The following is an 18,020-nucleotide window of genomic DNA, read 5'->3' as shown; positions in this document are numbered from 1 at the left end:
TGGTTGGCCGGCCTCCCCGAACGGATGGCGTCGGCCATAAAGACGGGCCTAGTTGTTTGGCGAGGCGCGTCACCCTCTTCATCTCCAGTCGCCACCGCCTTACCCATCACGAGCCTCCTCCCTTTTCTCTCCTCAGGCTCCTCGCCCTCGGAAGGCTCGTCCGCAGGTTGCGGAGACAATGTTAACGGCCTCGCCTCATTTGTAGCCACCTCCGCAGGAGCAGCCTTTTGTAAAGAGGCTACGGTCACCCCTTCCTTGACAGAAGCACAAAGTATTTCCTGCGTATTCTGACCAACATCTGATCGGGAGAAGGCGGATGCCGTCGCCCTCCTCTTAGGAGCACTTCGACCTGGCAAAAAAGTGATTTAGCTGACGAAGTTTGTGAAAGCGACTAATTAAAATCGAAGAAATACCTAAAGGGCTTGCGGGACCACAACGTTGAATGAATTCAGCCCACGTACGCGCCTCTTCCGCGAGAGGCAGCAAACCGGACACCCACTGCTTAATATCGGTTATGAACCGGGGGACGTGAGCTATTGCTGCAAAATAACAGAAAAATCATAAGGATGGTATAATCGGAACCGCTAAAGTCACGTACGATAAACGACTCGACGGATAGTAATACTTACGTCTCGAATTCCACCTCTCAGGGAATCCGACGGGGTTAGACACCAGGTGCTCCGTCTTGATAAAGAAGTATCTACGCCAATAGCCCCGGTTAGCCCGATCGTCGGTTTGCACAACCAACCCCTTCGAGCCACGATTCTTCAGATGCAGCATGGTGCCCCTCAGGTAGCTGGCGCTGAATAGCTGCAATAGGTGGTGGACGGAGACCTCCAGCCCGACCAGCTCCGCGTATGTAGACATTACCCTACATACCTTTAGGGTATACGGAGTGAGTTGGGCGGGACACATGTTGTAGTAACGACAGAGTTCTTCCGCCAATGGAAAAATGGGGAGGCCGTAGCTGATCAAAAAGGGATATTCATAAAACGTACAGTATCCCGGTCTATAGGTGCCTAAAGTCTACTATATGGCTTATATGACTTAACTTATATGACAATCCATGAAGGATTTAAATTGCTTAAAGCATATACAATTCTTGATCTTGAAGTACCACTTCCTCAGTGCAATTTGTGCACAAATGTATCTTGCTATAACTATATGCATGATAATATGATAACAAGAGTTTTCACCTCTATGTGAAGATATTGAAATGACGATTCCAACAAGATCATATGAAGACAATTCATCTCTATCAAGAATGATGATTTCAAGGTGCAATATATTCATTCAAGTTAATATGGCTGATTTGTTTATCAAATATCTACCAAAGACCTTTTGAAGATGGTGCACAAGATTGGAATGCAAATGCTTAAGGATGTGAAGTGATGCTCTCATGAGGGAGAGTTAATACGCGTTGTACTCTTTTTCCCTTACAAAGTTTTGTCCCGCTGGGTTTTCCTTGCAAGGTTTTTAACGAGGCAACCAAAAGGCGTATTATTAGATATGTGTACTCTTTTTCCTTCTCTAGAATTTTTTTTCCACTGGGTTTTATTTTAGTTAAGGTTTTAATGAGGCACATTATCTGTTGAATAGACATTCAAGGGGGAGTGTTATAAATAGAATTTTATTTACGGTGAATGTCTATATTTAGAGAGATTCTAGGGTTTATTACTTGGTGGCTAAGTCACCCTCTCCCTATAAATAGAGGGTTCTATTCCATTGTAATTCATCCCAATATCAATAAGAATTCTCTCTCTCTACTTTTCTCTGCAATACTCTTCTTGTTCATTTATTGTTTTATAACAGTTTTTGTATTTTCCAAAGAACGCCTGCTCCATATGAATGGGCGCATAATATCTAAAAAAAAACACATAATTATTGTTAAATGAGATATTTAAGTTATCAAAAAAAACTTATTAAAAAAACTAGTTTCTATGAATGCTTATCTCTTTTAGCTAACATAATAAAGAAAAAAATCCTGCCTCATACAAGTCTTCAAATGTCTTATTGTGATTTTTGATAACTTTTCTAGAAATATTTTGTGAAAAATAATTATTATTTGCGTGACCTGATACGAGATACAAAATACTATTATCATGATTCCTTAGAGACTGTCAATAATATAAATTGAGAAAATAAGTCTATTGGCAATTTACAAATTTAGGAACAAAGAGATTGGCCTTATAACTCATGGGAACAAAATTGATAATTGACGGTGCAAAGCCTAAAAATGATTAACATTGAATTTATATTTTACAATAAATAACTTTATATATAAAAGATGTAAAAACCTATCATTTATTGAAACGAAAATAAAATAAAAAATGATAATTAATAACAACTTTTTTACGGTATATAACAACACACGAAGTCATACGAGGGATTGATTATTATTGTGAAACAACTTGTCACAAAATTGGTGCTCATAAAGAGCACATCCTACCTCAATTAGGATGTACACGGTCGAAATCAGGTATGCCCGATTCGTGAGCTCGAGTGTCACTTCGAGAACAAGTTCGAATGGACTAGGCGCGAGTCCGATGACGAAGTACAGGATTCGAAGATCGAGGTGCTCGATGAACACCGAGGCCACGTGTGACCGACCTCGAGATAATACCGTTATGGTTTCATAACGGAAAGAGTGAGATTCCCGCAGTGGCCCTAAGATCACGGCGTAAATTTTTAAACAGATTTGTACTAGGCAGTTAGACAGTTGTATAATAAAATTCCTTACTACAATTGGAAGTATACCTTATTTAGGATTCCCCTGCTATAAAAAGGGGACCGCAATCATTTGTAACCCATGAATCATTGACAAGAGAATATACTCTTTTATAATGATGGCATCAATAGACATATACGGAGTGTATTTGCTAATTTAAAATTTTATTTTAATTTTGTGCATCTAATCACATCATTCAACAAAGCTAGAGAATTAAATCGAATTGGACAAAATTTATTCGGTTTGATTGTCATATCTTTATTTATGCACCAACAATCTTGTAAATCGAACCTAATTAATTCAAAATAGATCGAACTAAACCGAAGCGAACCGAATTAGTTCAAAATGGATCAAACCAATAAAATTTACACCCTAATTCAATCTCTTAGACTAATGGTAGGTTTGCATAAAAAAGTGGTACTCGTATCCATCAAATCTTAGATCCTCCTTTGCCTCCACCTCCTATAGTCGTCTACAACTTAATGTTTTTAGTTTCATAGAATTCGAAGGGACTTACGGATATAGCTAGTCGATTCCCTCGAAATATCTCTTCATTTACTTTTAGTTCTTATTGGGTTGTTTAGTCCGACTGTTCGTTTTCTTTTCCTTCTCTTTGGCACTGGTAATATTCAACTTGTTTTTTCTAGTTTGAGAAGCTTTGTGGTGTTCAAAAGCTTCATTGTTCTGCCTCTCTGTCTCATGTACCATTAACAAAAGGAAGGAGAAATGGGGCTAGGGACATTAGGGGTGGGCATTGGTCGGTTCGGTTCGATTGTGAATGTTATCGGTTTGAGCTATCAGTTTATAAATATGCTAAACTAATAACCGAACGGACAAGATGTCAGTTTACCCGATAAAATAACTCAAACTAGATTCTAGAGAGAAGAAGTAATGAAGGATAATGTGTACTGTATGAAGAATATGATAAATTTCCTCTACTGTTGTAACTCTCTCAAGGAATATGATAAACCTTACAATATTGTTTCTTTATGTGTTGAATGAAAATTTTTGGAGGGTTACAATAGTAGATAGAGAATTACGTGAACTGGAAAATTTGTATACCTAAGATTAAAATCATATTTTATAAAGTTTATTGGGTTATCTGTTAAACGTTAGTAAAGTTGGGCAAATCGAGATCCGAACCGATAACCCAATAGTAAAATAACACAAAACCATTACCAAACTTTTAACCTAATAACCCGATATTGATAACCCAATAAGTTTTTTCGGTTCGGGCTATCGATTTTACCTGATATATGCCCGACCCTAGGGAGTGTGAAGAAAGGGATGAGGTGGTGAGGAAGAAGGAGAAAGATAGGAGCCTATGTTTTTATTTATTTATTTTATTATTTATGCATTTATATTTTATAATTTTTTATGTTTTGCCACATCAACTATTGGGGGTAAATAAATTACTACATATACATTTAGGTGTTAAGCTAAAATGCAATCATGAAAATGGAGATTGAAAGAGAAGAAAACCCTTGTCTCTAGAGGAGGAGAGAGAACCGATGTTGACACCATGAGCTAAATAAAAGACTGATTCTCATTAATTGAAAAATAAGAAAGAAAGTTCTAGTTATGCACAAAATATCTAATTAAACCGGACAAGGGCCGGGTCCCTAAATGAAAATGAGGTCGAATTACTGATAGGCCCAATATGAGAGAGTCATCCTGGATCTGGGAGCACACCAGCTTGGACGACAACCAGTGATGAGGGACACCTGTCAAGGCTTTAGTCAAAACATCAGCGAGTTGATGAGTAGCGGAGACATGTTGAAGAGAGATTAAACTAATGGAAAGGACATCGCGAACATAATGACAATCAACCTCTATATGTTTGGTACGCTCGTGAAATATAGGATTTTTTGCAATATGAAGTGTACTCTAATTGTCACAATACACATGTAAAGGAGAAGAGATTACCAGGCCTATGTCACAATTAAACGAACCAACCAGGAAACCTCCGTAACAACCTTCCTGAGGGGTCGATATTCAGCCTGTACAGAATGAATAGTATGGTGCTTCTTGGATTTCCAAGAAATAGGAGAACCCCCAAGAACAATGTAATACCCAGTCAGAGATTTCTTGGAGATGGGGCAAGCAACCCAATCTGAAACGAGTAGGCCTGTAATGAAAAATCAGTTGTGTTGTTGAGCAGAATACCCTGAGAAGGAGCATTGAGAAGATACGCAAGGATATGTAGAGCAGCCAACATGTGAGGCACCTTAGGAGATACCAAGAACTGACTGAGATGTTATACAGAGAAGGAGATATCTGGCCTGGTATGTTGGAGAAAATTCAGCTTGCCAATGAGCCTCTTATACAGTGAGGGACCAGGAGGAGGATCTCCAACATCAGGGGAGAGTTTGGCATGAGCATCAAGGGGAGTAAGATCAAGACAGTGAAATTCTTGGAGGAGATCCTCAGTGTACTTGTACTGATTGAAAACATAGCCTTGAGGAACTTTGGTGACCATAAGACCAAGAAAGTAGTGCACAAAACCAAGATCTTTTATTTTAAATTACTGATACAGAAATGATTTCAGTGTAGCCATTTCATCAGAATCATTGCCAGCCAATAGAATGTCATCTACATATACTGCTCAAAGAATAATGGAAGAGGCAGACACCTTGGAGAACAGAGATGAGGCATTCTTGCTGGGAGAATACCCTCTGGAAATGAGAGAAGCAGAAAGCTTGGCAAACCACTACCTTGAGGCCTGCTTGAGACCATAAAGAGATTTCCTCAATCTACAGGCCAAAGAAGGATCAGAAGAGGTAGTGGTGACAGTGAGACCCAAAAGGATCTTCATGTAGACCTCTTCATGAAGGTCACCATGCAAAAATGTATTGTTGACATCTAATTGATGAACATCCTAGTTGTGTTTGATAGCAAGGGTGAGGAGACATTTGATGGTAGTGATTAGCCACAGGACTGAATGTTTCAGTGTAGTCAATGCCTTCCTGTTGCGAACCACCTCTGATGACCAGTCTTGCTTTATACCTTTCAATGGACCCATCACTCCTCTATTTGACTTTATCCACCCACTTGCAAGTAATATCCTTCTTGCGAGGTGGTAAAGGCACAATATCCCAAGTATGATTGGCATCCAACGCCTGAAATTCCTTGAGCATAGCTTCTTGCCATGCAGGGTGAGAGACAGCTTGTTGAAAATGTTTAGGTTCATGGAAAGGAGTAACAAGTGGGGAAAGTTTGGAAGGAGCAGCAGAACTATCAAAAGTGCAGATGTAATCTTTAAGATTGTCACGACACAAAACTAACCCTGTTGTGATGGCACTTATCGTGGTACTAGGTAAGCCGAAACATTACCAAAACAAATAAAAAATTTCATTTCAAAGATAGTTCCAAAGCTGTTAAATATAAAACCTTCATAAAGGAGTTCAAATCAAAATAAAGTGCGAAAAGAAAGCCCGACATCGGGGTGTCACTAGTCATGAGCATTTACTACAACCATCTGACAATATCAAGACTAACATAGTCCAGAAATAACTGAATACAACTAAGGGAATATAAAGAGGAAGGAAAGCAGGGGTTCGATCGCCAGGCAGCTACCTTGCTCACTCCGATGGATCTGTAACTAAACAATCAACACCCGCTACCGTGACCAGAAACGCATGGATCTGCACACAAAGTGCAGGGAGTAACGTGAGTATGCCAACTCAGTAAGTAACAATAGTAAATAAAGGCTGAGAAGTAGTGACGAACAGTAATGCAAATAAAGTTCATATCACAAAAACTCAGTAAAATACGACATGCTTTTAAAATCATAGTTTGAATCAAATCACCTTGTCTAAATCCAGTTCCAGTAAAATTATTTAAGCACGTCTTTCAACATTTTCGAACAAAGGTTCATTGCAAAAGTGAGCAAAATGATGAAATCATCAACAACCCCTCGGGCAAACATCACTCGTATACAGCCCCTCGGGCAAACATCACTCATATACAGCCCCTCGGGCAAACATCACTCATATACAGCCCCACAGGCAAACCTCACCATCACTCATATACAGCCCCACAGGCAAACCTCACCATCACTCAAGCCTCCCAGTCACTCGGCAGTCGGCACTCGTACTTAGTAGGTATCGGCGCTCATTGGGGTGTGCAGACTCCAGAGGGGCTCCTTCTGCCCAACGCTATAACAGGTCAATCATGCCATAAATCAATCAGGCCCTCAACCTCACTCGGTCATGAATCAGTAAAACTTGCTGCCGCGAGCAACCTGATCCCATAAATATCCACACAAATCAAACCCTCGTCCTCACTCAGTCATGAATCAGTAAAACAACATTTATATAATGCATCAAAATGGAGTAATATAGACTGAGTTATGCAGTAAATAAGTATAAACATGAAATAGTATAGATTCCCAATCAAAAACAACGAGAGGATAGCAATAAAAGACCTCTAAAGGTCCAAACAACACTGGCATAAGGCCTAAACATGGCATCCAACTTGATTTACAGAAATTCATTCTAAAACTAAGCATGTAGTTTCAACAAAATATTCAACTTCACAGTAGATACGGGACGGACCAAGTCACAATCCCCAATGGTGCACGCCCACGCGCCCGTCACCTAGCATGTGCGTCTACCTCAAAAATGTCACATGACACAAAATCCGGTGTTTTATACCCTCAGGACTACATTTACAATCGTTACTTACCTCAGAATGATCAAATCTCTACTCCGAAATGCTCTTACCCCTCGAATCGGTCTCCAAACGCTACAAATCTATTCAAAACTAGTACAATACCATCAATATATGCTAATGGAATGAATTCCACAAGAAAAACTATCAAATTAGTCCAAGAACCCAAAATTGGTTCAAACCCGGCCCCTGGGCCCACGTCTCAAAATCTGACATAAGTAATAAAACTAGAAATCCCATTCACTTACGAGTCCATACATGCAAAATTTATCAAAATTTGACTCCATTTGGTCCTTCAAATCGTCAAATCAACTCTTCGAAATTCCAATCCCAAACCCCTCATTTTCACCTCTAATTTCCACTAATTAATTGATAACACAACGGGAAAACACCGTATAGGAGTATTAGAGCTCAAGAAACTTACCTCACTGAAAACGCCTTGAACCTCCCTTCAAAAATCACTCCAAAAGCTCCAAAACTGACTTGTAAACGAAGGAAATGAACCAAAATTCGCGAAGTGTGCTATTTATTCTTTCTGCCCAGCGTTACCGCATTTGTGGTGCAATTATCGCTTCAGTGACCCTGCACCTGCAGAAAGATCATCGCAGGTGCGGAACTTCACTTAAAATTCGGACCTCACTCCTGCGGCCTAGAGACCGTATCTGCGCTCACGTAGGTGCGGAAATCTTTACGCTTTTGCGGTTCAGCCTCGCACCTACGCCCTCTCTTCTGCTTCTGCAACCATCACAGGTGCGGCTAAGCCCTTGCACCTGCGGACTCTGCCAACTCTTCTTCCTATCGCTCCTGCGATCAAATTCCCGCTCCCTGGCTCGCACCTACGGCTCCCTCTCTTTAGGTGCGGTTTTGACAACTGAGTTCGAAACTTCAGCCATTCTCCAAACTTCAAACTTGATCCGTTAACCACCCGAAACTCACCCGAGGCCCTCTAGACCTCAAACAAACATACCAACATATCCCATAACATCATTCCAACTTGGTCGAGCCTTCCAATCACTAAAAAGAACATCAAAACACCAAATTACCCTCGGATTCAAGCCTAAAAACTTCTAAACTTCCAAATTCCGCAAACGATGCTGAAACCTACCAAACCTCGTCCGAATGACCTCAAATTTTACAAACACGTCACAAATGACACTACGAACCTACTCCAACTTCCGTCATTCCATTCCGATCCCGATATCAAAAAGTCCACTCCTGGTCAAACTTTCCAAAATTCCAATTTTCACCATTTCAAGCCAAATTCCACCAAGGACCTCCAAATCACGATCCAGACGCTGTCCTAAGTCCAAAATCACCCAACGGAGCCAACAAAACCATCAGAAATCCAATCTGAGGCCAAATACTAATGTGACGACCCAAAGGGTCATCACCTATTTTCTTACCCATTCTGTACTTCCGAGGCCTTGAAAACCTCATTTAGGGTTGCCTCGATTTGCGTGCGCAGTCCAGGCGCGTAGCCGGAAACCTTAAATATGAATTATGTGAGAAGAACAAAATGCTAAATTTTGATAATAAAATGAATAAATTTGACTTCGGTCAACATTTTGGGTAAACGGACCCGGACCCGTGATTTGACGGTCCCGGAGGGTTCATAGGAATATATGAGACTTGGGCGTATGCCCGAAATCGAATTCTGAGGTCCCAAACCCGAGAAATGAATTTTTGTGTGAAATTATTTTCTGGAAATATTTAAGGAAATTAGAAAAGAAATTTGATTAGAAGACTATGGTATCGGGCCCGTAATTTGGCTCCGGCGCCCGGTACAAGTCATATATATGAAGCACTTTCTGTAAAGTTTGGTTGAAAACGGACGTCGTTTGACGTGCTTTGGACTTAAAATGGAAATTTTATGTTTTATGAAAATTTGGAAGGAATCATGGATTTTGAGGCTTAATTTGATGGTTATGATGTTATTTTGGCGATTTGATCGCGCGAATAAGTCCGTAGGATGTTTCTGAGGTTGTGTGTATGTTTGGTTTGGAGCCCCGATGGCTCGGGTGAGTTTTGGATAGGCCGTGAGTGCATTTTAAACCTTTGAGAAAATCTGGCATTTCAGTTCTGGTATCTTCGCATTTGCGAAGAAGCACGAAGATCTCGCAAATGCGAGCCTATGATCGCAAATGCGAGATGGGAGATCCTGTAGTTGGGTCGCAAATGCGACCACCTGGTTCGCAAATGCGATGTTGAGCCAGTCGCAAATGCGACAACATTGTCGCAAATGCGATGCCTTCATTGTTGTCCAGTGTTCGCAAATGCGAACCAATCTTCGCAATTCCCATAACTGGTCGGGGTTCGCAATTGCGAACCCCAGTTCGCATTTCCCACATTTGCAACCTGCATTTTTCATACTTAGCCAAATTTTGAACACTTTTCATCATTCTTTCAAAACCCAAACACACTAAGGCGATTTTCCAAGAACAAGACTTCTTCCAAATCATTTGTAAGTTGATTTTTACTCGTTTCTTTCAATAAAAGTGAGAAGAGAAAAGATCATTATGCTGTCCCTTGGCGGGCTATTGTTGAGTTGTGGTTCCCTTGTATTGTGTTCTTAATTGATATTACGGATGCTTAGTTTAATGATTCCTTGTGTTGAGTAAGGACTAAAGTTATAGCTGAGGTAGTTAGGTGTTGTAATAGGTTTGGTTATAACTGAGGTGGTTAGGTGTAGTAACAAGTTTGATTATATTTGTGGTAGTTAGATGTCGTAACAAGATTGATCATAGTTGTGGTAGTTAGATGTTGTAAAAGGATTGATTATAGTTGTGGCAGTTAGATGTTGTAACAGGATCGGTTATAGATGTTGTAGTTAGATGTTGGGACAAGTGTGGTTATAGATGTTTCTCCCTTGCCGGGACGTAATTACTCATGCTATCGAATCCCTTGTCGGGATAGTGTGGACCTTATTGATCCCTTGTCGGGACTCTCGTTATAATTGTAAATATTGTATATGGATCGGGTTGGACGCCGCAACAATATTATATTTGGATCGGGTTGCAAGCCGCAACAATATTATATATGGATCGGGTTGCACGCCGCAACAATATTATATATGGATCGGGTTGCACGCCGCAACAATATTATATATGGATCGGGTTGCACGCCGCAACAATATTATATAAGGATCGGGTTGCACGCCGCAACAATATTATATATGGATCGAGTTGCACACCGCAACAGTGCTGTACACAGATCGGGTTGCACGCTGCAACAATGATATTATGAAATGGGAGCGGGTGGTACGCCTACCACAAGATATTATGAAATGGTAGTGGGTGGTACGCCTACCACAAGATATTATGAAATGGGAGCGGGTGGTACACCTACCACAAGATATTATGAAATGGGAGCGGGTGGTACGCCTACCACGAGTTACGAGAAATGGGATCGGGTTGCACGCCTGCAACAAGATGAGCTAAACATGAAAATTGTCTTTATTTCTTACTTCCGTGTTAGAGGCTAGACTGCGGATTCCTCTTCTATTATTCCTGATACTCTATTTATATCTGTTACCCCTGAAGCATGTTCCCTCCCCCAGTTTTAGTTGTTTATTTCTGTTGCCTCTTCGTTGTATTGTATATGTATAACTGCGCAGGTTTATCTGGAGTCTGGTACTAGTCTCGTCACTACCTCGCCGGGGTTAGCCCAGACACTTACCAGCATATGGGGTCGGTTGTGCTGATACTACACTCTGTGCTCTTTTGCACAGATCTAGGTAATGCGCAGCAACTGCAATGGTACAGGAGTTAGCCTTCAATCCCGCGAGACACCGAGGTAGCCTTGCAGGCGTCCGCAGGCCCGGCGTCTCTTCTATCTTTATTCCAGTCTGTTAGCTCATGTATTTCGAGAGAAACAGTTATTCTTTCTTTCATACGGTTGTATTTAGCACTCTTAGTTGTTTGGGAGTATTGTGACACCAGTTTTGGGTGGAGGCTTTTGTTCTTCCGCATTTCTATTCAGTTTTCTATAATATTAAGACTTTCGCTTATTATTTAATTTTGTTGCTTTTGCATTATTTTCGATAATTGTTAAAAGGGATTATGTTATTAATAAAAAAGTAATTAAATTTGGCTGGCCTAACTCTCATTAGTAGGCGCCATCACGACTCCCGAGGGTGGGAAGTCCGGATCGTGACAAGTTGGTATCATAGCTCTAGGTTGCATAGGTCTCACAACTCACGGACAAGCTTAGTAGAGTCTGAGAGATCGGTACGGAGACGTCTGTATTTATCCCCCAGAGGCTACAGAGTTAGGAAAAGTTTCACTTCTATTCTTCCCTGTCGTGCGATTTTGTTCTCTCAATGTTAAATTGAAACCTCCACTCTTGTCCTTTCGCGATTGGCGAGGTCATGTACCGCTTCTTCAGCTGAGCAGCAGCACAGACCAGTGATAGATCATCTTCGTCTTTAGAGGCTTTGTGGAGGTAAAGGTATTAGAGGTGGAGGTAGTGATGCTAGAGGTGGAGGTAAAAGTATTAGAGGTGGAGGTGCAGGTACCGTTCTTGTTTGTGATAAAGATGCTTTAGTGTTGTTTGATCCAGGGTCTACGTATTCGTATGTGTCATCTTATTTTGCCCCGTATTTGGACATGCCTAGTAATGCATTGGGTATTCCTGTTTATGTGTCTACCCCGGTGGGTGACTCTATTGTGGTTGATCGAGTCCATCGTTCTTGTGTTATGGTGATTGGGGGTCTGGAGACTCGTGTTGATTTGTTGGTTTTAGAGATGGTCGACTTCGATGTTATATTAGGGATGGACTGGTTATCCCCATATCACGCTATCTTGGACTACCATGCCAAGACTGTGACCTTAGCTTTACCGGGTATGCCTCGTTTAGAGTGGAGAGGGACTCCTGGTCGTTCTACCCGCAGTGTTATATCATATGTGAAGGCGCAGCGTATGGTCGAGAAGGGGTGTGTGGCCTATTCAGCCTAAGTTCGCGATTCCAGTGCTGAGGTTCCCTCTATCGATTTCGTGCCATTGTTTGTGAGTTCCCTGATGTTTTTCCCTCAGACCTACTGGGTATGCCACCCGACAGGGATATTGATTTCTACATAGATCTAGTTCCAAGCACTCAGCCCATTTCTATTCCGCCATAACGTATGGCCCCGCGGAGTTGAAGGAGTTAAAAGAACAGCTGCAGGATTTGCATGAGAAGGGTTTCATTAGACCCAGTGTCTCTCCTTGGGGTGCCACAGTGTTATTTGTCAAGAAGAAGGATGGGTCAATGAGAATGTGTATTGATTACCGGCAATTGAACAAGGTAGCGGTCAAGAATAAGTATCCACTGCCGAGGACTGATGATTTGTTCGACCAACTTCAGGGTGCCAGGGTATTTTCCAAGATTGACTTGTGATCTGGTTACCATCAGTTGAGGATTAGGGTATCTAATGTCCCTAAGACAGCCTTCCGCACTCGGTATGGGCATTATGAGTTCTTGGTTATGTCATTCGGGTTGACAAATGCCCCAGCAACTTTCATGGAAGTTATGAACCGAGTGTTCAGGCCTTATTTGGATTCATTCGTGGTAGTGTTCATTGATGATATATTGATATACTCCCGCAGCCAGGAGGAGCACGAGCAGCACCTTAGAATGGTTCTTCAAACTCTGAGGGATAGTCAGTTATATGCTAAGTTCTCGAAGTGTGAATTCTGGTTGGGATCAGTTGCATTTCTGGGTCATGTTGTATCAGCAGAGGGTATTCAGTTGGACCCAAAGAAGATAGAGGCAGTCAAGAGCTGGCCTAGACCAGCATTAGCTACAGAGATTCGGAGTTTCTTGGGGTTGGCAGGCTACTATCGACGGTTCGTGGAGGGGTTTTCATCTATTGCAGCCCCGATGACCAGATTGACCCAGAAGGGTGCCCAGTTCAGATTGTCGGATGAGTGTGAGGCGAGCTTTCAGCAGCTCAAGACAACTCTGACTACGGCACCGGTGTTGGTTTTGCCCACAGGTTCAGGGCCTTAATGCAGTCTATTGTAAGAAGCATGTAGTTTCAACAAAATATTCAACTTCACAGTAGATACGGGACGGACCAAGTCACGATCCCCAATGGTGCACGCCCACGCGCCCGTCACCTAGCATGTGCGTCCACCTCAAAAATGTCACATGACACAAAATCTAGGGTTTTATACCCTCAGGACAAGATTTACAATCGTTACTTACCTCAAAATGATCAAATCTCTACTCCGAAATGCTCTTACCCCTTGAATCGGTCTCCAAACGCTACAAATCTATTCAAAACCAGTACAATACCATTAATATATGCTAATGGAATGAATTCCACAAGAAAAACTATCAAATTAGTCCAAGAACCCAAAATTGGTTCAAACCCGGCCCCCGGGCCCACGTCTCAAAATCCAACAAAAGCAATAAAACTAGAAATCCCTTTCACTTACAAGTCCATACATACAAAATTTATCAAAATCTGACTCCATTTGGTCCCTCAAATCGTCAAATCAACTCTCCGAAATTACAAGCCCAAACCCCTCATTTTCATCTCTAATTTCCACTAATTAATTGATAACACAACGGGAAATACCGTATAGGAGTATTAGAGCTCAAGCAACTTACCTCACTGAAAACGCCTTGAACCTCCCTTCAAAAATCACTCCAAAAGCTCCAAAACTGACTTGTAAACGGAGGAAATGAACCAAAATTCGCGAAGTGTGCTATTTATTCTTTCTGCCCAGCAATACCGCATTTGTGGTGCAATTATCGCTTCAGTGACCCTGCACCTGCAGAAAGATCATCGCAGGTGCGGAACATCACTTAAAATTCGGACCTCACTCCTGCGGCATAGAGACCGCATCTGCGCTCACGCGGGTGCGGAAATCTTTACGCTTTTGCGGTTCAGCCTGGCACCTACGCCCTCTCTTCTGCTTTTGCAACCATCACAGGTGCGGCTAAGCCCTTGCACCTGTGGACTCTGCCAACTCTTCTTCCTATCGCTCCTGTGATCAAATTCCCGCTCTGTGGCTCGCACTTGCGGCTCCCTCTCTGTAGGTGCGGTTTTGACAGCTGAGTTCCAAACTTCAGCCATTCTCCAAACTTCAAACTTGATCCGTTAACCACCCGGAACTCACCCGAGGCCCTCTAGACCTCAAACAAACATACTAACATATCCCCTAACATCATTCCAACTTAGTCGAGCCTTCAAATCACTAAAAACAACATCATAATACCAAATTACCCTCGGATTCAAGCCTAAAAACTTCAAAACTTCCAAATTCCGCAAACGATGCTGAAACCTACCAAACCTCATCCGAATGTCCTCAAATTTTACAAACGTGTCACAAATGACACTACGAACCTACTCCAACTTCCTTCATTCCATTTCGATCCCGATATCAAAAAGTCCACTCCCGGTCAAACTTTCCAAAATTCCCATTTTCACCATTTAAAGCCAAATTCCACTATAGACCTCCAAATCACAATCCAGACGCTGTCCTAAGTCCAAAATCACCCGACGGAGACAACAGAACCATCAGAAATCCAATCTGAGGCCAAATACTAATGTGACGACCCAAAGGGTCATCACCTGTTTTCTTACCCATTCTGTACTTCCGAGGCCTTGAAAACCTCATTTAGGGTTGCCTCGATTTGCATGCGCAGTCCGGGCGCGTAGCGGAAAGCTTAAATATGAATTCTGTGAGAAGAAAAAAAATTCTAAATTTTGATATTAAAATGAATAAATTTGACTTCGGTCAACATTTTGGGTAAACGGACCCGGACCCGTGATTTGACGGTCTCGGAGGGTCCGTAGGAAAATACGAGACTTGGGCGTATGCCCAGAATCGAATTCCGAGGTCCCAAGCCCGAGAAATAAATTTTTGTGTGAAATTATTTTCTGGATATATTTAAGGAAATTAGAAATGAAATTTGATTAGAAGACTATGGTGTCGGGCCCGTAATTTGGTTCCGGCGCCCGGTACAAGTCTTATATATGATTTAAGCATTTTCTGTAAAGTTTGGTTGAAAACGGACATCGTTTGACGTGTTTTGGACTTAAAATGGAAATTTGATGTTTTATGAAAATTTGGAAAGAATCATGGATTTTGAGGCTTAATTTGATGGTTATGATGTTATTTTGGCAATTTGATCGCGCGAATAAGTCAGTAGGATGTTTTTGAGGTTGTGTGTATGTTTGGTTTGGAGCCCCGATGGCTCAGGTGAGTTTTGGATAGGCCGTGAGTGCATTTTGAACCTTTGAGAAAATCTGGCATTTCAGTTCTGGTATCTGCGCATTTGCGAAGAAGATCTCGCAAATGCGAGCCTATGATCACAAATGCGAGATGGGAGATCCTGTAGTTGGGTCGCAAATGCGACCACCTGGTTCGCAAATGCGATGTCGAGCCAGTCGCAAATGCGACATATTGGCTCGCAAATGCGAAGGCATGCATTTTGCAAATGCGACAACATTGTCGCAAATGCGATGCCTTCATTGTTGTCCAGTGTTCGCAAATGCGAACCAATCTTCGCAATTCCCTTAACTGGTCGGGGTTCGCAATTGCGAACCCCAATTCGGATTTCCCACATCTACAGCCTGCATTTTTCATACTTAGCCGAATTTTGAACACTTTTCATCATTCTTTCAAAACCAAAATACACTAAGGCGATTTTCCAAGAACAAGACTTCTTCCAAATCATTTGTAAGTTGATTTTTACTCGTTTCTTTCAATAAAAGTGAGAAGAGAAAAGATCATTATGCTGTCCCTTGGCGGGCTATTATCGAGTTGTGGTTCCCTTGTATTGTGTTCTTAATTGATATTACGGATGCTTAGTTTAATGATTCCTTGTGTTGAGTAAGGACTAAATTTATAGCTGAGGTAGTTAAGTGTTGTAATAGGTTTGGTTATAGCTGAGGTGGTTAGGTGTAGTAACAAGTTTGATTATATTTGTGGTAGTTAGATGTCGTAACAGGATTGATCATAGTTGTGGTAGTTAGATGTTGTAAAAGGATTGATTACAGTTGTGGCAGTTAGATGTTGTAACAAGATCGGTTATAGATGTTGTAGTTAGATGTTGGGACAAGTGTGGTTATAGATGTTTCTCCCTTGTCGGGACGTAATTACTCATGCTATCGAATCCCTTGTTGAGATAGTGTGGACCTTATTGATCCCTTGTCGGGACTCTCGTTATAATTGTAAATATTGTATATGGATCGGGTTGCACGCCGCAATAATATTATATGTGGATCGGGTTGCACGCCGCAACAATATTATATATGGATCGGGTTACACACCGCAACAATATTATATATGGATCGGGTTGCACGCAGCAACAATATTATATATGAATCGGGTTGCCGCCGCAAAAATATTATATATGGATCGGGTTGCACGCCGCAACAATATTATATATGGATCGGGTTGCACGCCGCAACAATATTATATATTGATCGAGTTGCACGTCGCAAAAGTGTTATACACGGATCGGGTTGCATGCCGCAACAAAGATATTATGAAATGGGAGCGGGTGGTACGCCTACCACAAGATAAAAATGGGAGCGGGTGGTACGCCTACCACAAGATATTATGAAATGGGAGCGGGTGCTACACCTACCACAAGATATTATGAAATGGGAGCGGGTGGTACACCTACCACAAGATATTATGAAATGGGAGCGGGTGGTATGCCTACCACGAGTTACGAGAAATGGGATCGGGTTGCACACCTGTAACAAGATGAGCTGAACATGAAAATTGTCTTTATTTCTTACTTCCGTGTTAGAGGCTAGACTGTGGATTCCTCTTCTATTATTCCTGATACTCTATTTATATCTGTTACCCCTGAAGCATGTTCCCTCCCCCAGTTTTAATTTTTTCTTTCTGTTGCCTTTTCGTTGTATTGTATATGTATATCTGCACAGGTTTATCTGGAGTCTGGTACTAGCCTCGTCACTACCTCGCCGGGGTTAGGCCAGACACTTACCATCATATGGGGTCGATTGTGCTGATACTACACTCTGTGCTCTTTTCACAGATCCAGGCGTTGGGCAGCAGCTGCAATAGCACGGGAGTTAGCCATCAGTCCCGCGAGACACCGAGGTAGCCTTGCAGGCGTCCGCAGGCCCGGCGTCTCTTCTATCTTTATTCCATTCTGTTAGCTCATGTATTTCGAGACAAACGGTTATACTTTCTTTCATACGGTAGTATTTAGCACTCTTAGTTGTTTGGGAGTATTGTGACACCAGTTTTGGGTAGAGGCTTTTGTTGAATCTTCCGCATTTCTATTCAGTTTTCTATAATATTAAGACTTTCGCTTATTATTTAATTTTGTTGATTTTGCATTATTGTCGATAATTGTTAAAAGGGATTATGTTATTAATAAAAAAGTAATTAAATTTGGCTTGCCTTACTCTCATTAGTAGGCGCCATCACGACTCCCGAGGGTGGGAAGTCCGGATCGTGACAAGTTGGTATCAGAGCTCTAGGTTGCATAGGTCTCACAACTCACGGACAAGCTTAGTAGAGTCTGAGAGATCGGTACGGAGACGTCTGTATTTATCCCCCAGAGGCTACAGAGTTAGGAAAAGTTTCACTTCTATTCTTCCCTGTCGTGCGATTTTGTTCTCTCAATGTTAAATTGAAACCTCCACTCT

The sequence above is a fragment of the Nicotiana attenuata genome, unplaced genomic scaffold (genome assembly GCF_001879085.1).
Source record: "Nicotiana attenuata strain UT unplaced genomic scaffold, NIATTr2, whole genome shotgun sequence".
Classification (NCBI taxonomy): Eukaryota; Viridiplantae; Streptophyta; class Magnoliopsida; order Solanales; family Solanaceae; genus Nicotiana; species Nicotiana attenuata.
The sequence above is the reverse complement of the archived record's forward strand: the minus strand, read 5'-3'. Positions refer to the sequence as shown.